Raw genomic sequence first — 22,352 nt, forward strand, 5'->3', positions numbered from 1 at the left:
CATTGAAGATTTTTGCCCACATTGTCAAATTAAGCATTTATTTTATCAGAGGCTGAAGACAAGCATAGAAAATAGGCAGACTTGACCACTTTTCCTGTCTTGTAATTAAGGACCTGGATTTTTCTTGCCAGTCTGATCACTGTCTGCATAATTTTGACAGCATACCCATTGGCCTTGGGTCATTGAGTAGAGCTGGTATTAATTAATTCATTCATTATTTTGATAAAAAACAGTTCATTAAAGATCTACCATATGCTAGGCTTTGGGTGCAAAGAGGCAGGAATGTTATTCAGAGTATTTGTCAGTCACTACAACACAGACACCAGCCAATCAAGATGGCCATAGCACTGGATTCAGGGTCTTGAAGGACCCCTGCATTCTTTATACTGCATCAGGCTTTGCTGCTTTTGTTGTTGAGTTGGCATGGTGGTGGTGGTGATGATGGTGGGAAGACTGGGCCATCAGCAGGTACCTTAGAGCTGGTGAAGTTTGGGGCAGTGACTGTTTGCCAGACCATATTACGGAAGTATTTCAGCACAACCCTTAAGGCTGTACTGTTGTGTACCAGCTGAATATTAGCTCTGCCAAGAGGTGTTCAGTTCTCTAACTGTAGAGTCAGAGTTACTACCCAGTTTGAGAAGTACTTAATGAAAGTGTATAGACAGTACATAGGGGAAGGTTTGCATGAGCCTTTTGGGGGAAAACTAGTAAAGACTTCTATGGTGACTAGAAATTTGCCATAGTCAGATTTGAGGAGGAGTTTCTAACCAAGCTGAGGCGAAAATAGCATTTGCAAAGGCAAAGGAGTGTGAAAGAGCATGGTGGATTCAGACGTGAACAAATAGGAGAGATGGAAGATGAAGATGTCTTTCTCTGACTTTTGATTTTTTAAGCTGAATAAATATATATTAAGACCACATTTGTATCTTTGAAATTGCTCCATTTTTGGTAAAGAGCTGCTAGACTGTTTGATACTTAGTTTCTTTAACTATATCTAAATTATTTTAGGTGTAGGGCAAGAAGCTAGAATAGGAATTTGTTACAGTTCAGGGCTATACTAAAGATCGATAGAGCAAGAGTGCAATGAAAAAACTTCTCTGCTGATTCACTGAGAGGCTTCTAATGAGCAAACACAAATTCAAACAGATTGAGGATGGTGGTTTTTCTTTTTTAATGACATAAAACTGTTGCCCATGAGGCTTTTTGGCTGACATCATGAAACTAATTTTGCTTAATAACTGTGGAGGCCTACAAATTCAAACGTGTGGAAAAGGAAGTAAATTACTGGCCTGTCAGATTCCTGTTGCCTATCATCTTTTATCTGAATAGCAGCTTTTGTTTCCAGACTGTCAGGAGCAAGTATGTGGACCCCTTCAATGTTGTATTTGTATATGCTTGAATAATTCAATTCAGAGCCATCTAAATAGAGCAAATCTACAGTGAAAATGCTGTATCTTCTTATACTTGTGTAACTTAAGGAACATGTCTATGGATATTTCTTCTCATTTCTGAGAGCTCTTAAGATATGTCAAGGATTTGTAGTGGTGTAAGTTCTACTTTTATTGTCAGAGTTGATGACTCACACCTTTGAAATATAATGAACTCATATGGACAGCAGAATAAACATTTTCTCTGTGACTGTTCAACTCAATGAATGATTTGAAAGCACCCACTATGTGCTAGGAATTGTGTGGAATACAAAGGTGAACTACTGGCATTTTTCTAGGTATCAAATTATGTGATTTTTTTTCCCTCAAGCTATATTTAGTAAAAGTGACTGTCTTGATGGTGTATGTGTGTAGCGTAACAACAAAGGCTACAATAAAGGATTGAGTTACTGGTAAACAGATTATTTGCTTCAAGGAGTGTTTTGAAATAATGGTTTAAGTTCTTTTATGGCTCCATTTTTTACAGCATTTTCAGTTAATGTTACTTATTTTCTTTCTACTTCCCATTACTCTGAACAATTAGAAATGAGGAGTATTTTCTGTGAAATGTATATTAAATTCCAATATTAATTCAACAAGTATTTAGATAGCATCTACTAGGCCCTAGGTATGGAGTGAGCTGAATAGCAAAGTTTGCTGTCCATAGAATAAAATTACTCAGTAGAAAGGAAGCTAAAATAATAAAAACTTGAAAACTTTCAGCTCTTTTGATATGCTTAATGTTATGAAAATAACAGTCAGCCTTAAATGCACAGAATTTACATTTGGTTTTGCAGGTGTGTTGTATTTTTGTTGTTGTTCACAAAGGCTATCGGAAAACTTAAGAAGGTGTAGACTGTCTACTTTTTGAATACTGATTACCTTAACCAGCATATTACATCTGTGTTTTTCTTTTTACTTATTTCATATTGTGGGTAGCCCAGTTACTTTAGAAATTAAGGACATTCTGTATGCTATCACTTGGCTAGAGCCAGATCTAGGGAAACAAAAAGATGGTGAGAATCCTTGCTGTAACAAATTGTGCCTTTTGTACCTTTGTTCATTCCATTTCCACTTCCTGGAATGCCCCCTTTTCTTATCAAAGGCTTTCCCAAAACCTTACCTAAACATTTCCCTTGACATTTTACTCTTTGGAATTTCTATAACATTTTGTTTGTTGCACCTTTTGGGATATTTACTTTTTACTTTTTTTGTATGTACCTGAACTATGTTTTCTATTGAGTTATAAGCTTCTTGATGGTGTCATGAATGTTGAATTGGGCCATGAACTTTTAGTTTATTTCCAGTTCTTTACAGTCATAAATGTGCTATGATATAAATCTTTGGATTTTTTATTATTTAGGACAGAGTTTCGAGAGAGAAGTTACTAGGTCAAAGGGTTTGAACTTTTTAAAGCTCTTGTGTATTGCAAAATTGCTTTCCAGAAAGACTTTACATATTTACACTACCACAATAGTGGTATGTGCAAAGATGCCCATTATATTGTATCATTATATTACTATAATTATGTTATTATATTACTTTATAATTTGTAGCTATCAGTATAGCTGTAGATTATGGTATAGTAACAATCCCCCAAATCTCAGTGGTTTAATACAACAAAGTTTATTTTTTGCTCGTGCTACATGTCTAACACATATCAGCAGGGGGTCTTCTCTCTCTCTTTGGAGTCATTTAGTGAACCATCCTGATCAGAGCTCCATCTGGTTATTTCCTTCCGTAATCACTGCAGCAGTGGGTAGGTCTTCCAGTTGTGTACTGGTTCCTAAACCTTATGCCTAATAATATCTCATATCATGTCTATGTACATTTTAGTGGCTAAAGCAAGTCATGTAGCCAGAACTAAGTTGAAACAGGGCAGTGAAGTGCAATTCTACTGTGAGTCTAGGAAAGAGGAGGACTGGAACAGCACTAATAACTAACATCTTATTTAAAAAACAACTCAAATTTTATTGATGAAAGATGATATCTCAATTTGATTTCCTTTGCCAATGTAGGTGAAATTTTCATAACTTATTAGCCATTTGTTTTATTTAATCTTTCCTTTTACTTGTTTTATAAACACATGCTGTTGGTTTACTTTTACATTTCCAGATTTTTGAATTCTGTCGTTTTTGTGAGGATAGGAGGTCATGGTGGTGGTATTATGGGGAGTGCAGACTTTTAGAAAATGCCTTCTGTTTTGAAAACTTGAGCAGGTGAACAAAAACTATTTTTCTTGAATTGATCCCCCTCACCCTTGTTAATATAGTATATGTTTTGATAAATTTTATATTTCAAGATTTGTCAAAATGTTTAAATAATTATAGACAATAGAAAGTCTAGCAGAATTAATATCCTTGACATTTTACAGGCTTCTAAAGAACAACTTGAGCACAAAATTTTAGGGGGTAAACGATCAAGTTAGGGTTCTCCTCTTGAAAAAATGAAGTTCCCTACTCAGATTTAGTCATATTGACCATGTCTTTTTCCTTTTTTTCAATTCAGGTATCTGCCTAAACTGGAAGTTATGCTGTAGACATTTCTTTGTGGATTTGTCTGAAAACCTAAAGTGAGTTATTTTATAAATGCATTTGCCTTTTAAGATATATTTTATAATGAGAAATAATTGTTTCTGAAAAATTTAAGGCATTAAAAATTTAATGTCTTGTCCTCTGAGAGTTTTAATAGGAGGCAAATACTATTTATTATAAAGCTACATATATAGCATGCTTACTTTTAGTTTGTAGGACATTTGATTGAAACAAATGAAGCTGGTTCTAGCAATTAAAATAGTTTTGAGTGAATTTTTCCTTTGTTTTTTATACTCAAAGTTTGGAGTTCACACTGCTGTTCCCTGACACGCACTTGAGAAAGTGCGTTATAATCTGATATTCTTGAAGGCAAACCTTCAATTAGTTAAGTCATAGATTACAACAACTGGTAACTATTTTAATAGTTCAGTTATTAAGAGTTTTCTACCACTCTGTTCTCTTGGAGTTGATTATTTTCTCTAGTTCCCTCTGTTTGTGGGGGGGGGCTTATAAAATAAGGATATATCCTTTAGTATGTTAGTGTTTGGTTTCTGTAGATAGCATTCCACTCTAAAGATAGTATCATAGCTCTTTCCCTTTTCTTACATGTCTTGGCTCAAATCTTCTTCATCTTTTAATTTTTTAAATGTACCATTATAAGTCCATCATCTGGTCTTTCCACCTTGAGTCCAGCTGCTCTCTAAGCCATTCTTGTCACACTTACGAGGGTGCTTTTTCTAAAAGATAAATGTCATCATGTCAGTCCATGACTCAGAATCCTTCAGTACCTTTACAGTGTTCAAAGGATATTTTAGACTCCTACAGAGCAGTATAATCTGCTTTATATCCATTTTTCCATCTCACTAGTGCTCTAGGAATGTTAGGAACTAACATTTTAAGAAAACAGCTTTACTGAGAATAATTTACATACCATGAAATTCATCCATTTATTTAAATTTGATGTAATTTATTGTATTTACAGCGTTATGCAACTATCACCACAGTCTAATTCTAGAATATTTTCATCACTTCAAAGAGACATCAGAACTCATTAGCAGTCACTATCCATTCCTCTCTCAGTCCCTGGCAGCTACTAATCTACTTTCTCTCTATAGAGCTTCCTATTCTGGACATTTCATATAAATGGAATTGTATAGTATGTGGTCTTTTGTGACTTACTTCTTCCATTTAGCATAAAGTTTTCAAGGTTCATCCATGGTTCATCATGAACTAGTACTTCATTCCTTTTTATGGCTAAATAATATTCTATTTTATGTGTCAGGAGTTTAGCTGAGCTTGTGAGAGAGAAGTGAGTTGGGGGGCAGGGGTAAGGGCTGAGCTTCCAGGTGTCAAGGTAGCTGATTAAAAACAACATTCCAAAATGAAAGTAACATTCTAGTCTTTATTCACTTACTGAGATAGTATAAGCAAGAGGCTAAACCTGAGAAAGTGCAGGCCCTCTCACTCAGGTGAATCAGTACAGGGTGGGAGGGGGGGGTTGTCTCACTGCTGAGGGAGCCCCAAACAAAAGGTTCCTGCAGTTTTATGGACCCAGGGCTGGTTGGAGGGTGAGACGGAAGGACTTGGAGTGGGAAAGTACTGAGTCAGAGTAGAGAAAAAGTGTCTTTAATGTTTCCTCCCTAATGAGAAGATCTCAGAAGAGGCACCTGAAGAAAGGCCTCAGCTGCAGGCCACATATAAAGAAACTTCTGGAAGAAGGTGCCTGGGCTAGGGATGCAGCTGTGCTAAAGAGCATGGTCAGTCAGGGGTGCCTGGGTCCTTGACTGCAACTCTCTTCAGAGACTGCAGTGCACTGGCTGTGCACCAAGTCTGGTCAGGGGAGGGCAGATTTCCTATGTGAGGCCTGCCAGGGCCTTTGTAGTCATTTATGGTTGGGTTGGAAAAGTCACACGTCGATTTCTTGGTCAGGAGCTGGACTCTGAAATATGCATGTACCATATTTTGCTTATCTGTTCATCAGTTGGTGGACATTTAGGCTGTTTCTACATTTGGGTTATTATGAATATTTTGCTATGAACATTTGTGTATAAGTTTTTGTGTGTACATGTTTTCATTTCTCTTGGGTACATACCTAAGAGTGGAATTGGTGGGTCATTTGGTCAATCTATGTTTAACATTTTGAGGAGCTGCCAAACAGTTTTCCAAAGTGACTGTATCATTTTTCATTCCCACCAGTGATGTATGAGGATTTGTTTCTCCATATCGTCACCAACATTTGTTATTATACTCTTCCTTTTTTTCTTTTTTTAAATTACAGCCATTCTAATGGATGTAAAGTGGTATCTCATTGTGCTTTTGATTTGTATTTCCCTAGTGGCTAATGATGTTGAATACCTTTTCATGCGCTTAATGGCCATTTGTATATCTTTCTTTGAGAAATGTCTATTCAAATCCTTTGCCCATTTAAAAATTAGGTTATCCTTTTATTGTAAGAGTTCTTTATATATTCTGGATACAAGTCACTTATGAAATATATGATTTGCAAATATTTTCTCCCATTCTGTGAGTTGTCTTTTCACTTTTTCAATATTGTTCTTTAAAGCACAAAAGTTTTAAATTTTATCTGTGTTTCTTTTGTTGCTTATGATTTTGGTGTTTTATCTAAGAAACCATTGCCTAATCCAACGTGATGGAGATTTATTCGTATTTTCTTCTAAATGTAAGTTTTATTGTTTTAGCTCTTAAATTTAGGTCTATGATTCATTTTGAGTTAATTTTTATGTATGGTGTGAAATTTTTATGTATGGTGTGAAGTAGAGGCTCAGCTTCATTCTTTTGCATTCAGATATCTAGTTGTCCTAGGCCACTGGATTATCTTGGCACCCTTAAAGAATATCAGTTGACCATAAATGTAAGGATTTATTTCTGGACTTTTAATTCGATTCCATTGATTAATACATCTTTCCTTGTGCTAGTATCACATTGTCTGATTACTGTAGTTTTGTAGGAAGTTTTGAAATCGCGAAGTGTGAATTCTCCAACTTTGTTCTTATTCAAGGTTGTTTTGACTCCTCTGGTGCTTGCATTTTCTTTCTTTTTTTAAAAAAATATTTATTTATTTATTTTATGGCTGCGTCAGGTCTTAGTTGCGGCACTCGGGCTCTTCATTGCAGTGCACATGTGGGCTTCTCTCTAGTTGTGGCGCACAGTCTCCAGAGCGCGTGGGCTCTGTAGTTGCGGCGTGCAGGCTTAGTTGCCCCACGGCATGTGGGATCTTAGTTCCCGGACCAGGGATTGAATGGGTGTCCCTGCATTGCAAGATGGATTCTTAACCACTGGACCACCAGGGAAGTCCCCCCTTACATTTTCATATGAATTTTAGGATCAGCTTGTCAATTTCTACAAAAAAAGATCCGTCTGGGATTTTGATAGAGACTGTGTTGATCTGTATTATGAAACTGTAAATCAGTTTGGAAACTTTACAATAGTAAGCCTTCCAATCCATGAACATTGGAGGTCTCTTCATTTATTTAGGTGTTCTTTAATTTCTTTCAATGATGTTTTATAATTTTCAATGTATGTCTTGTGCTTTTTTTGTCAAATTTATTCTTAAGTCCTTTATTCTATTTCATAGTATTGTGAATGAAATAGTTTCTTTACTTTTGTTTTTGGATTGTTCATTGCTGGAGTATAGAAATGTAATTGGATTTTAAATCGTGCACCCTGGCTGAACTATTAGTTCAACTATTAGTTCTAGTAGTTATTACTTAGAATTTTTTTATATTTAATATCTTGTCATCTGCAAATAGTGATAGTTTTATTTCTTCCTTTCCAATCTGGATGCCTTTTATGTCTTTTTATTACCTAATTGCCCTGACTAAAACCTTCAGCACAGTGTTAAATAGAAGTGGTGAGAGCAGTCATCCTCATCTTGTTCCTGATCTTAGGGGGAAAGAATTCAGTCTTTTAGCATTAAGTATGATGTTACCTGTGGGTTTTTCCTAACTGCCCTTTATCAGGTTGAGGAAGTTCCCTTTTATTCCTAGTTTGTTCAGTGTTTTTGTCATGAAAGAGTTAACATTTATTGAGACCCTATGCTAAGACCCTATTTAATTTAATTTTCATCGTAGTCCTTTGAAATAGAGATTGTTATTTTATGTCATTGAGCTGGTAAATAGTAGAATCAGATTTCAAAACTTGTATGCTGAACGATTATCAATTAAATTCCCTGTACATACCATGCTGATTTATATGTGTGCCTTTGTACATTCTAGTTGCTGCCTCTTAGAAAGCATGCTCCCTCTCTTTCTCCATCATGAAGCTACCGCAGCACTTTGTACCTCTAACTATCATAGTACTATTTCACTGTGTTGTGATTGTTTGCATATATTTCTCTCATTTTAGAATCTGTGCTCCTTGAAGTCAGGGACTTTGTCGTATACATCTTTGAATCTTCAGTGCATATCGTAGAGATAGAAGAGAGATGTGTCACAGGAGCCAGGGGATTAGAGGGTTTTAAGAAGAGTGTCAGGAACTTCCCTGGTGGCGCAGTGGTTAAGAATCCGCCTGCCACTGCAGGGGACCCGGGCTCGAGCCCTCCGGGAGGATCCCACATGCCGCAGAGCAACTAAGCCTGTGCGCCACAACTGCTGAGCCTGCGCTCTAGAGCCCACGAGCCACAGCTACTGAAGACCGTGCACCTAGAGCCCGTGCTCTGCAACAAGAGAAGCCACCACAATGAGAAGGCCGCACACCACAACGAAGAGTAGCTCCCGCTTGCCGCAACTAGAGAAAGCCCGCATGCAGCAATAAAGACCCAACGCGGCCAAAAATAAATAAAAATTTATTTAAGAAAAAAAAAAAAGAAGAGTGGCAGAAGTCAGCAGTGTCAGATACTGCAGAGAGATAGTAAAATAAGGTTCACAAAATGACTATTGGTTTAGTCTTTCAGTGATTTTAGCAAGAGTAGCAAGAGTGGTTTTTGTTTTTGTTTTTGTTTTTTTAGTGGTGGGGACGGAAACAAGATCCTGGTAGGTTGAGCAGTGAATGGGAAATGAAGAAGAAGAGACTGTCAGAGAGTAAGGACTACTGTTGTGAGAAGTGTAACTGTGAAGGGGAAGAATGAGTTTAGGGTGCTACATAGAGGAGAGCATAAGATATTTTTTAATATGGGAGAGACTTTTGAGCATGTGTATGTACAGAGCTGGTGGGAGAAGGGACCAGTTACGAGCAAGCTTGTGGAAGTGGAGAGAGGAATGACACAGAGAATAGGCTCCCCTGCAGAGGTGAAAGATTGCATCTGGAATACGAATTTGCCTGAAGTGGCCTGTTTCTTCTGAGGGAAGGATATGCCCATGGATGTAGCCAGAGATAAATTTATGGGAATGAATTAGGAAATGTAGGCAGTTCCCCTTTTCTCTGAAGTGGAAAACAAGGTCCTTGGCTTGGTGATGTTGTGGTTGGCGATGTTCTGGAGGGAGGCAACAGGGGTGAGATATGGAGTTTGAAGGGAGTGGTGAAGGTTTGGCATATCTGCTGTGAGGCATGGGAGAGGTTGCTTGCCAGAAACATGAAAGTCTGAGAGCCTCTTTCTCCCCTCCCTCCATGTAAATTGAAAAAACAGGTATGTGGTCAGAAATTCAGATGGTACCAAAGGATTTACAGTGAAAAGTAAGTCTTCCTTTCACCTTAGATCCCCTGTCTTTATTTTCAGAAGAAAGTTCCATTAGCAGTTTATTAGCTTTCAAATTATTTTTGCAAATATAAATATAAATTTAAAAATATCTATATGGAATTTATTTTAATCCATGAGAATGTACTGTTCTACTTCTTCCTTTTTCAACTTCCTTTCATAACTTGGAGATCTTTCTGTATATTTAGATCTACTTTATTCATGTTTACAGTTGCAGGATATTTTGTGTATGAATATAGTATAGATGATGTAACCAGCATTTAGATAAGTTCCAATCTTTACTCTCATAAAAGCCATGCTGAATGAATAAATTCTACCTTTTAAAATAAAAATTCATTATAGTACCTTAATTCTGTGCCTTAATTTTAGATTTGTTCTATACACACACACCTTGACAAACTGATAATATATACATACTAAAACTGAGTTGTCTTTAAAACATAAAGACATCGTCAATATTTGAAACTGATACCCTTAGTTATCATGCTCAATTTATTTCTGGGTTTGAGTGATAAAAAATCCTGACTTCAGGTGTTTGCTATTTTTTTTTTTTAATTTTTATTTATTTATTTATTTATGGTTGTGTTGGGTCTTCGTTTCTGTGCGAGGGCTTTCTCTAGTTGCGGCAAGTGGGGGCCACTCTTCATCGCGGTGCGCGGGCCTCTCACTATCGCGGCCTCTCTTGTTGCGGAGCACAGGCTCCAGACGCGCAGGCTCAGTAATTGTGGCTCACGGGCCTAGTCGCTCTGCGGCATGTGGGATCTTCCCAGACCAGGGCTCGAACCCGTGTGCCCTGCGTTGGCAGGCAGATTCTCAACCACTGCGCCACCAGGGAAGCCCTGCTATTTTTAACACTGATGCAAGAAACATTCCTGTACATGACTCTTATAGTTCATGTGCAAGAGATTCTCCTGGGTACGTAACTATGAATGGAATTGCTGGGTCATATGGTATCAGTAGTAAATATTAAACTTAAAAAGATACTCTGAAGTTTATTTCCAGAGTGATTGCCCCATTTTATCCTTCTACCATCAGTGTATAAGAGATCCTGTTGTTTTACAGTCTCTCCACTACTTGGTGTTTTCAGACTTTAAAATTTTGCTAGTTGAATGATCTAAAATAGTATCTAGTTGTGATCTTTAAAAAAACTTTAAAAGCGAGGTATAATTTTCAACTTTACAATAAAATGCACAGATCTTAAATATACAGTTCAGTGAGTTTTGACATGTGCATATACCTATATAACCCAATCCCCTATAAAAATTTAGAACATTTTTATTACCCCTTCAGTTTCCTTAGGCTCCTTCCTTGACATTCTTTTCCCTCACCAGAGCAAACCACTATTCTGATTTCTATCAATTTTTTTTAAAAAATCATCTTTTCTCACCATCACAAACTTCTTTCCTCCCATTCTCGCTCTTTTTTAATGCCTTTTAAAAAATTTGTGGTCAAATATACGTAACAAAAAATTTATCATTTTAACCATATTTAAGTGTACAGTTCAGTGGTATTAAATGCTTTCACATTGTGCAGCGATCACCACCATCTATCCCCATAACTGCTTTCATCTTGTGAAACAAACCCCCATTTTCCCCTCCCTCCAGTCCCAGGCAACCACAATAATGCTTTCGGTCTTTATGACTTTTACTACTCTAAGTACCTCATGTAAGTGGAATCATACAGTATTTGTCTTTTAGTGACTGGCTTATTTCACTTAGCATAATGTCCTCAAGGTTCATCTGTGTTGTAGTATATTTTCCCTTTCTTTATAAAGCTGAATAATATTCCATTATATGTATATACCATATTTTGCTTATCTGTTCATCTGTTGATGGATACTTGGGTTGCTTCTATGTTTTAGCTATTAAGAAAAATGCTCCTGTGAACTTGGGTGTACCAATATATCTTCATGATCCTGCTTTCAGTTGTTTTGGGTTTATACCCAGAAGTGGATTTGCTGGATCATTTGGTAATTCTGTTTTCATTTTTGAGGAATCACCATATTGCTTTCCACAGCTGAAGTGCCATTTAAAATTCCCCTGAACAGTGCACAAGGGTTCCAGTTTCTCCACATTTTGCCAAAACTTGTTTACTATTTTTTTCATAGTAGCCATGCTAGTGGCTGTAAGATGTAGTTTTGATTTGCATTTCCCTAATGATTAGTGATGTTGAGCATCTTTTCCTGTGCTTATTGGCCATTCATATATCTTCTTGGGGAAATGTCTATTCAAGTCCTTTGCCCATTTTTGAATAGGGTTATTTTTGTTGTTGTTGTTGAGTTTTAGGAGTTCTCTATATATTTTCGATATTAATCCCTTATCATATATATGATTTGCAAATATTTTCTCCCATTCTGTGGCTTGCCTTTTTACTCCATGAATAGTGTCTTTGGATGCACAAAACAAAAATTTTCATGAAGTCCAATTTGTCTGTTTTGTCTTTTGTTACCTATGCCTTTGGTGTTATATCCAAGAAATCATTGCCAAATCCAGTGCTCTGAAACTTTTGCCGTATGTTTTCTTCTAAGAGAAAGGTCTTACATTTAGGTATTTGTTTTAGGTCTTACATTTAAGTATTTGATCCATTTTGAGTTAACTTTTGTATATCGTGCTGGTGAGGGTTCAATTTCATTATTTTGCATGTGGATAACCAGTTTTCCCAGTACCATTTGTTGAAAAGACTTTCTTTTCCTCATCGAATTGCTTTGATGACTTGGTCAAAAATCAGTTGACAGGGACTTCCCTGGTGGCACAGTGGTTAAGAATCCGCCTGCCAATGCAGGGGACGTGGGTTCGAGCCCTGGTCCGGGAAGATCCCACGTGCCACGGAGCAACTAAGCCTGTGCGCCACAACTACTGAGCCTGCGCTCTAGAGCCCGCAAGCCACAACTACTGAGCCAGTGTGCCACAACTACTGAAGCCTGCGTGCCTAGAACCCATGCTCCACAGCAAGATAAGCCACCGCAGTGAGAAGACTGCGCACCGCAACAAAGAGTGGCTCCCGCTCACCGCAACTAGAGAAAGCCTGCACGCAGCAACAAAGATCCAATGCAGCCACAAAAAAAAAATCAGGGCTTCCCTGGTGGCGCAGTGGTTGAGAATCTGCCTGCCAATGCAGGGGACGCGGGTTCGAGCCCTGTCTGGGAAGATCCCACATGCCGCAGAGCAACTCGGCCCGTGAGCCACAATTACTGAGCCTGCGCGTCTGGAGCCTGTGCTCGGCAACGAGAGGCCGCGATAGTGAGAGGCCCGCGCACCGCGATGAAGAGTGGCCCCCGCTTGCCGCAACTAGAGAGAGCCCTCGTACAGAAACGAAGACCCAACACAGCCATACATACATACATACATACATACATACATACATACATAAAAAGAATGTAAGCAGACAAGAATAGCATTAAAAAAAAAAAATAAAAAATTTAAAAAAAAAAAAAAAAAAAATCAGTTGACTGTGTATGTGTGTGTCTGAGTTCTGTCTTCTGTTCCATTGATGTATTTTTCTTCTTTTTGCTGATACCTTACTATCTTGATTACAGTAGCTTTATAAGTTTGGAAGTCAGGTAGTGTAAGTTCTCTAATTTTGTTTTTCTTAAAGATTTGTTTTGGCTCTTCTAGGCTCCTTGTATTTTCATTTAAATATTAAAATCCACTTTTCCACTTAGGTTTTAGGATCAGCTTTTCATTTTCTGAAAAAACGTTTGTAGATTTTGCTTCACACTGTACTTACTCCACAGGTCAATTTGGAGTGAGTAGACATCTTAACACTTTATAAACATGATATCTCACTCCACTTATTTAGATCATCTTTAATTTCTCAAGAGCTATGTATTTTTTTTAGTTTTCAGTGTACAAGTCTTCTACTTTGATTTTTTTATGCTATTGTAATGGCATTTTAAAAGTGTTTCATTTCCAGTTGTTCATTACTAGTATATCATTTAATTTTGTATATTGGCCTTTGTAAGTTTTAGTAGCCCTTTTTTCTTAAGATTTTCTAGGCTTTACTATGTAACTATGATATGTAAGTAAAGACAGTTTTACTTCCTCCTATCATCTTTTTTAATTCTTTCTATCATCCTATCATTTTTCCCTTGCCTTATTTACTAACTAGAACCTTCAGTACAATTTTGAATGCAAGTGGTGAGAGCAGACATCCTTGGATTGTTCCTGATTTTGGGGAGAAAGTTTTCAGTCTTTCACCGTGAAGATGTTATCCTTGGGTTGAGTAACCCTTTCTATTCCTCGTTTGCCGAAAGGTTTTTTTTTGTTTTTGTTTTTTAAATCGTAGTGGGTGATGTTGAATTTTAATTGTGGTCATAAAGGATTTTTAAAAGGAGGTATAATTGTGACTCTCATACAGATATAAAATGAGCACTTGTCAAGTATTTTATTTAACTCACTATTGAGGAAACTGATAAGACGTTAAAATCAGTTCAAAGGGAAATTTGAAGAGCTACTCATTTATGTGTAGTAAAGGAATGCTGAAATAAAATTTTCAAATAAATGCAAAAATTGGTATATCTCCTGTGCAATTACCGATTGTAATCCACTGGACACAAGTAATTTGCTCTGTTGTACACAAGAATAATTCACATTATCATCAATTTTCTACATTTCATCAAATTGAAAAATTGCTCAAAGGCAATGAAAGATGGAGGTAATGTATGTGTGAACTTGAGAGAAGATTGACTAGTTTTTGTTTGTTTGTTTCTTTGTTTTTTGGTCCATTACAAAGCTTTCCATGGTTTTTCATGACACAGGGTCTTGCTTTGAAAATCTATGATCCCCAGTGATGAACAGTTTTTCATACATGTGTTGGTTATATGCTGCACTCTGCTGTGAAATGCCTCTTCATTGTCTCTTGCCCATTTTTCTGACCATGTTCTGATTGTGTGTGTATGTGTGTGTTACTCCTTTATATGTTATTTGATAATAGTGCATTACAAGTTGTGTGTATTGTGAACACTTTTTGCTAGTTTATAACTTGTATTTTTACTTTCTTGAAGGTATTTTTTGATGAGCAATGGTTCTTAGTATAGTATAGTCATCTTTTCCACTAAGTTTTTTAAAGCTGTTTTTGATGTTTAAGTCTTTGATCCATCTGGTGTTGATTTTTCGTATGGTACGATGTTAGCATCAAATTTCACCTTTTTTTAAAAAAATAGATGTTATGGACTGACTGTATGTCATTCCCCCTACCCCAAATTCGTATGTTGAAGCTCTCACGTTCAATGTGTGGTATTTGGAGGTGGGGTCTTTGGGAGATAATTAGGGTTAGATGAGGTCATGAAGGTGGGGCCCTGGTTCAATGAGATTAGTGCTTTTATAAGACTAGATACCAGAGAGCTTGCTGTTCCTTTCTGTCTTCTATGTGGACACAGCCAGAAGGTGGCCATCTGCAAGCCAGAAAGAGAACTCTCACCAGAACCTGACTGTGCTGGCACCCTAATTGCAGACCTCCAGCCTCCAGAACTGTGAGGAAGTATTTCTGTTGTTTAAGCTATCTTGTCTATGGTATTTTGTAATGGTAGCTCAAACAGACTAAAACATCCTGTTTTACATTTACTCTTTGGTACTTGATATTATACTCTGTCAGGCAGTGCTTCTGTGGGGAGGATCAGGTTTATGTCCCAGTGATATCAGGGTAGGAGTTAGAGAGCCCCAGGCCTCAGAGAGCTTGAGTCAGTCAGTCACTCCTAACCCCATACAATATGGGGTTTCTCTTGAGGAAGAGGTTTGTGTAGGAGCAGAGGGTGATGTGAAGAAGCAGCCAGAGGAGGTTAGTGTGTATCCAGCTGTTTTTCTCAGCTCCTATTTTCCTGAGGACCAGAGACCAGAGGTTGTCCCATATATGGGACCACGTCGTGTGCACATAGTTGCTGGGACACAAGTAAAGCAAAACCAGAACTTCAGTAGTTCTTTTTCTGTTTTGTTATCCCATGGCTTTGGTGGGCTGCCTCTTGCCTCAAAGCCACCATTCCACACATACCAGTTCAAAATGGGTCCTTGTCACCGCAGGTGTTTCTCATAGGTCTCTCCATTTTTCCTGTGTAACTTCCCCAAGGGCTGATCTTCTGAAAGGGCATCAGCAGTTTTGCTAACTAAGCATCTCTGTAGGAGTTGGAGCCAGTGTATAATTTTTCCTGGTCTTCTTAGACTTCCTTTGTATAATTACAGGTGACCTTAATCTGACCGAGCAAGTGAGTAAGTTGAAGATTCCTCAGTCACCTGCAAGCCTTCTTGCCATGTCTGAAGCCCCCTGTAGAGGCTGTGTAGAGGTGTAGGCTGGCTGTAACAGAGTCCTACAGAATCTTTTTGACCATCCAGTGGTGTTTCACTGAATTTTCACCCAGCCAGTGTTGGCTTTTTGGATAGGTGGAGCCAAAAAGCCAGCCTTTAGGTGGTGTGAGTTGCTCAATTCTAAGAGGGTCTCTGACTTAACGCGGCTATCCTTCTGCTTAGTCATATTACTTTAAATTCTAACTCTGGATAGTCATTCTTACCCAAAATGGCCCATGAATTTTAAAGTAGTTTATTGCATCTTTCATGTAATTTGTATTCTGCTTATAATGAGTATATTAATATTAAAATGTTTTAAGTTACTTACATCAAAGAGACTTGCTGCTCCAGGAGAATGTACTATATTTATCCTGTTGTTTTTCTTACTGTCTGCTCTACCTCTCTGCCCTCCTCAAATAGTCAGTCCACCACATCATGCTATCTTCCATTATAAATCCCTGTGTTGTACTTATTTTCCTTCTTTCTGTGTGCTTCCAGGGGAGAGGCAAGGACCTGTTTCTCATTTGTTTTTGTATTCCTAGCCCTGGCATAGGTCCTGCCAGATTTGCCACAGAGTAGGTGCTCTATAATTGTTGAAGCAGTAAATACATAGCAAAGTACTTAAGATTCATAACAGGAGTTGCATCCTAGGGGGAAAAGTATGTACTCATAATCATGTTGGGTCCTTATTTTGGCGTAGTTAGAATAAATGGTATGTGGGGGCAGTTTGTAGGGGAGGGCTGGATCGAAAAGTACTTACTTGTAAGCTATGTCAAAAGGTTTTGATAGGGATCTCTGAAGGGTCTTAAGCAGGAGATTAACATGATTAATATTTTGTTTTAAGAAGGTGATTTTGAGAATAGTATGAAATATGTATTGGAACGGAGAGACTGCTTGGAAGGTAGTCCAGACAGGATGTAACTGAAGAAGGGGTAGACTCCAGAGAGGTTTAGCAGGTAGAATCTATAGAACTTGATGACTGATATTATTAACTGTTGGTTGGGGGAGGACGGGGGCAGGGAGAAGGAGCGGAAGAAATCAGGGATGACTCCTACATTGTGCAATTAAATGGATGGCAGCGCTATTTATTCCCAGTGCATGTTCATGTATAGAAAGAACTTGTGGAGTAGGGATGGATAGGGTTTTGAAATAATTTAGTTTGAGGTTTCTCTGAGATATTCAAGTGGAGATGTGCAGATCTGTCTACAATTCTTGGAGAGAGGTGGGGGCTTGAGAGAGAGATTTTTGGGTTAATAGATTTTCAGGAGTGGTTGAAGAAGGAATTGCTCAGGATTTGAGTACAAAAGCCTTGGGCACATCTAGTTTTAGTGGACAAATACAGAAAGAGGCACTGGGAAGGAGATCAAGGAGAAACCAGGTGTTAATAAAGGATTTTTCAGTAACACCGGTGGCTTCCTCTCTTCCTGGAGACCAGATTTTCCTTTCAGCACCCTCTATTTGATCTTTGTCTTCAGACCTTTTCTTACTTTGAGCATTCTCTGCTTGGAGAGATTGTAGATGAAAATAGTTTTACTTTTGAACCCAGCAATTGCTGGTTCCTTTATATTTCCTTAAATTTTGCTTGAAAACAGAATACTTTCTTTAACTCATCTCTCTATCTGTACCTTCTACAATACTATACATATAAAAGAAATCAGTTGACACTTTGGACCTTCTGCTTGGGAATTACCTTAGCTAGAAGTAACAGTTCATTATCAACATTTTCTGCTTTTTAACTTAGTACAGGCAACAGTTTTGTTAAAATTTCTGCCACTTTATAACAAGGGTCTTCTTTCCTCCAGCTTCTGAGAGCATTTTACTCACTCTCCTTTAAGGCTTCTCCAATAGCCTTCTCAAGGCTCATCAAGCTTTTGCTAATGAGATTCTTAGGGCCCTTCCACCTTGTGTCTACCACCCAATCCCAAAGCCAGTATCACATGTTTTTGTTATGTTAGTACTCTAGTTCCAGGTACCGAATTATGTTCTGGTAATCGTTGGTTAATCGCTGTTTAGCAAATCACCCCAAACCTAGTCCCAGAACCTGCATGACTTTTCCTTAACCAGCATTAGAAGTCACTCAGTGTCACTTCCACCACACTCTCTTGGTTACTAGCAAGTTAAGTGCCACTCTGGATTTAAGGAGAAGGGAATTAAGCTCTACCTCTTTATGGGGAAGTGGCAAATTTACATCATAGAAGAGCATGTGGAATGGGAGATATTTTTGCAGCATATTCGGAAAATACAGTTTGCCACAGATGGATAAAATAAAATACATAGGATTACAAAGGAAAGCAATTATACTAAAATATCATTACCAAACAAATTGTGATAAAGTAATATGTGCTTGTTTAACATACTACACAACAAGATATAGTGGCAGGCCAATAGTAATTTAGTAAATTTGTAAGTACAGTATATATATTAGTAATTGTAGAGGTTTGGAGAAAATAAAGAAATAATTTATTTTGCCATCTAAGTTCATGGATCTTCTGAATTCTATCCACAGACCCTACTGCCCTAGGTTAAGAACTCTTGGATTAATATAATGGTGTTAGCAGAAGTCGTATTGCTGTGGACTGGAGAGGTAATTTGCATGAGGGCAGAGACGAAAGGGAGGACACCATAGGGTAAGTTCCATATAGTAGGATTTATTTGCCTTTTAAGTTAAAGGTTTTGTTGTTTTTTTAGGTAGAGACTTAAATATGTTTATGTAATGAAGGAAAGATACTAGTGAAGAGAGAAAGTTGAGTACATTGGTAAGATAAAGGGTATTTAAAAGGTTTCTGAGAAGGCAAGAGAGAGTGTGGTCTTGAGCTTAGGTGAAGGCATTAGTCCTGGATGGAAGGAGAGGCAAAAGGAAAGGAGTTATGGATGTTTGCAGGTGCTGTTCTTTTATCAGGTCACATGCATTGAGAAAAATATAGATAAATAAATTCAACACAGGAGCAAGGGAGGCCAAGGCGGGCCTCAGAGAACATAACAGCAGAGGTCCTGGAAAATCTAAGAATGTTGGGGTTAGGGTAGGCAGGAAAAGGTAGTGAAATAAAGACAGAAAAAAGTAACTGGTAATGTAAGTGATTGGATGCAGAAGACAAACTTTGCCTAGTTTACAGTTTTGTTTAGTGCCTTCTGTAGGCCAATTCTCCTTACTATGGATATGGAGACAAAGAAAGGCGGAATGAGAATAGAATGCAGTTATATATTTCGATATCTGCTTATTTAGAGTTAACTTTTTCTAAGTGTCTTGTTTAGCATATGTATTAATTAATACTTGTAATGCCTTTGCCACAAAATAACATGAAAGCCGAGGAGCTTCTTTTTCATGGTTATTTGAGATTGATATTGTAAAGCAGTAGGTGTGTTTGCTGCTTCCATGCTTACAGCTGGATGGAAATTGGCCTCAAAGGGTCTATGGTTTTCTTTGTCATTAGCCAACAGATGCTTGCTACAGTGTTTTGCTCACTGAGTCTTTATGTAATGTGAGGGTAATGCATCTCTGTACACTAATGAGAAGAGCTGTGTGATACAGTAGCTCATTTGTGTATAACAAATATCTGCCTTTAGCCACACATTAATCCTTCACTAAATGATTTTTCTTTTTTGTTTCACCAGCCTGTTATCAACACCTGGTTGGCTTATCTATCTTCAAATTGCTTTGACTTTCTAGTACGTTGATCCTGACTTTAGTATGTCTGTTTTATAGGGGAAATATTTTCTGTCTGTCAGAGAATTACTTCAGAAATTCTCAAAAAATTAAAAAATTTAAAATTTCAGATCAGGACTATATATCATTAAAAAACTTAGGTTTCTAGGCACAAATATTCATTTATACATGAGTATGGTATGAAATTGCTAATTTTCAATATTGCATATAATATATGCAATATTGTATATATTATATATACTTATGATATATATACACATATATTATAAAATATATTTTACCGCAATAAAATATTTCTTAAATGTTTATTTATAATATATACAATATTACAAGTATTATATATATACATACATATATATATTTAAAATTGTGGTAAAATGTCTAAGCTTTCTCCACAGCCCCTATCTTCCCTCAGCAACTGCCCTTTGGCTACCTTTCAGGCCTAGGGTTGCACATACCTGCATGAGGACCTTTCCTGGAAATGGGCTCTGCCATTTAGGCTAGGAGTTCTGGGATTCCAGGTCGGTGGAAAGTGGTCTCTTGGGGTGAGACCAAGTAAAGTGACACTTCCTCTTGGCCCTTTTCTCTGCTCATTACATGGAGAGAGGTGTGGCCACAGGAAGGCCAGATCCTGTTGCCTTGATCTAAGGGTAGTAGTGATTTTAATAGTCTTTTAATAAATCTACTAGATTTGGTTGCCTCCAAGTTTATTCCTTCCTTTTGTTGTATAGCCAGAAGGATTTCTCTAAACCAAAATCATTATCACATCCCTGCTTGAAACTTTTTAGTGCTTCACATTTTCATTGAGATAAAGGCTAAACTCCTGACATGGCTTGTTGAAGATCCTTTGTGCCCTGTTCTGGTCATTGCTTACTTTTGCTATTATTGAGCTCTGTTGTTGCCCTGCCAAACAAGTACTCTTTTCTACCTATACAACTTTGCACAGGCTGTAGGTCTGTCCTACTCCCCTCTCCTCATGAGCAATCTCTAGTATATTTACCAAACTCCTACTAATCCTTTAACGCTCAGTGATTAGTACACATTTCTTTTATAGCACTTGTTGCATTATGTAATATTTGCCTTTCTGTAAGCCATGCCCTCTGCCTCCAAAGGCAAGGGCTAATTTGATTCAGCATGCTGTTTCCTGTACTGATAGTGTGTGGTACACAATAAGTGCTTAATAAATGTGTGTTGAATGAAGACTGTAATTAGTGGAACACTTTAAATGTGAATTGCTCTAGAGAAGTATGTTTGCAGTAAACTCCTGCATAACCAAGGTGATTGAGGAATGGAGTATTTCAATTATTGATTATGCTACATAACAGTCAATTTCAAATTATCAATTTTAGATAATTTTAATACAGAACAAAATGGATTAATACGGAATTTATCTGTATTAATTCATAAGATGCTTCAGCATGATCATTCTGAATTGTGTGGCTTTTTTAGAGCTATGGCTGAGGAAGCTGTGAGGATCAAGTGTTATCTGTAGTGTTGCTTTTTCACAAGCTGGGCCTTGTTTTATCAATTGAATCTTTAACACATTTACTGAGTGTTTTGTCTACCTAAAAAGTATACTATAAAATTAACACTAGGTAAAAGGGATTCAAAATTGCATTATTATCAAATATAGTTTTAAAAATGCTCAGAAGACGGGCAAGCAACGTACCTTAAGGTGTATGCACAATCTCAATTCACCAGAAAGCTTAGTACATTCAGGCTGTGCCTTTTGGATGACAATCCTTGATGAGTCCAAGTGAAGTCTTATGAACTGAGCTAAGCAGTTACTTTGATGGTAATCTCTGGCCATAACTATTTCAAGTGCTTGATCCCCACCCCAATTATATGTTTATTCTTCTCTTATTCATAGGAAGGTAGTGTGAGTGATTGCTGCTCATTTGTGTGTTAATGTAATGGTTCTTTTCTCTCACTCACCCAAAAATAGTGTTGCCAGTTATTAGTTGCAAAACTCAGAAATTACTTCTATGCATTTGGCCCTCCATTTTCACATCTTTGAAAGTGGTTTTGAGCAGAGACCTGTTTGGAACTCAGGGAACACGCCCTTATTTGCACAAACGGTCTGAAAACCTTCATGGTAGCTGAGCTCTGACCTCCTACATTGCTGTGCCATGTTCTCTTGTTAAACCTAGAAATCTTCCTTCAAAGCTTGATCCCTTTTAAAGCAAGAATTTGGAATATCAAGCAGATGTATATATATTTTTAATGACATTCAGAAAAATATATTGTAAATGTAACTATTATTTAGATGCTGTATTTTTCAATTGGCTCATATCTACTTGAGTCCTTTTAATCAGTTTCCCAGCCTGTCCCTTCAGCTGCATAATAATGCAGTACTTGTAGCATAATTATTTTATGAAAGTGAATCATCTTAAGTACAAGAACTGATTGACCTACGGGTTAACTACAGAATCTTACATGAAAGAAAGGGCAATTTAAAGGATTAAGTAATTTTTAAGAATGTGAATATTGGGGTCATCAATGATAGAAACAACGTACTGCTTGATTATGATAAAATATTCAGCAACTCACTAACCCAGCTGTCTTGTTTAAATAATCTATGAACAAACAGAATAAAAATAATTCTTGCTGCCGTGCACTAAACCAGTATCTACTGAGGTTTTAGTTTGGGAAATATGTCAAAAAACTTGTCTTTGATGTGAGCATTTTTATGTTAAGAAGCTGATTGATTCTATTAAATACAGAATGGAAACATTTATGTCTTTGTAGTATGACTTTAACATAATTATTAATTGAGTACAAGAATGTGATTGCTTGCTT

The 22,352-nt window shown here is 37.3% G+C and overlaps 1 protein-coding gene across 9 annotated transcripts in view; it reads left to right on the top strand.

The window, feature by feature from the left end:
- PEAK1 (pseudopodium enriched atypical kinase 1) overlaps nt 1-22,352 on the top strand; it is a 298,121-nt gene that overhangs the window by 48,289 nt on the left and 227,480 nt on the right. For 7 of the 9 annotated variants that reach the window (XM_082452592.1, XM_082452593.1, XM_082452586.1 and 4 more), the window contains exons 2-3: nt 3,936-3,999; nt 18,396-18,516. The gene's annotated coding sequence lies outside the window, so the exon portion shown is untranslated. The remainder of the gene's footprint in view (nt 1-3,935; nt 4,000-18,395; nt 18,517-22,352) is intronic. The other 2 variants (XM_082452587.1, XM_082452590.1) reach the window with 1 other exon arrangement.

The sequence above is a fragment of the Balaenoptera physalus genome (assembly GCF_965194825.1).
Source record: "Balaenoptera physalus genome assembly, chromosome: 2".
In the NCBI taxonomy this organism is placed as follows: domain Eukaryota; kingdom Metazoa; phylum Chordata; class Mammalia; order Artiodactyla; family Balaenopteridae; genus Balaenoptera; species Balaenoptera physalus.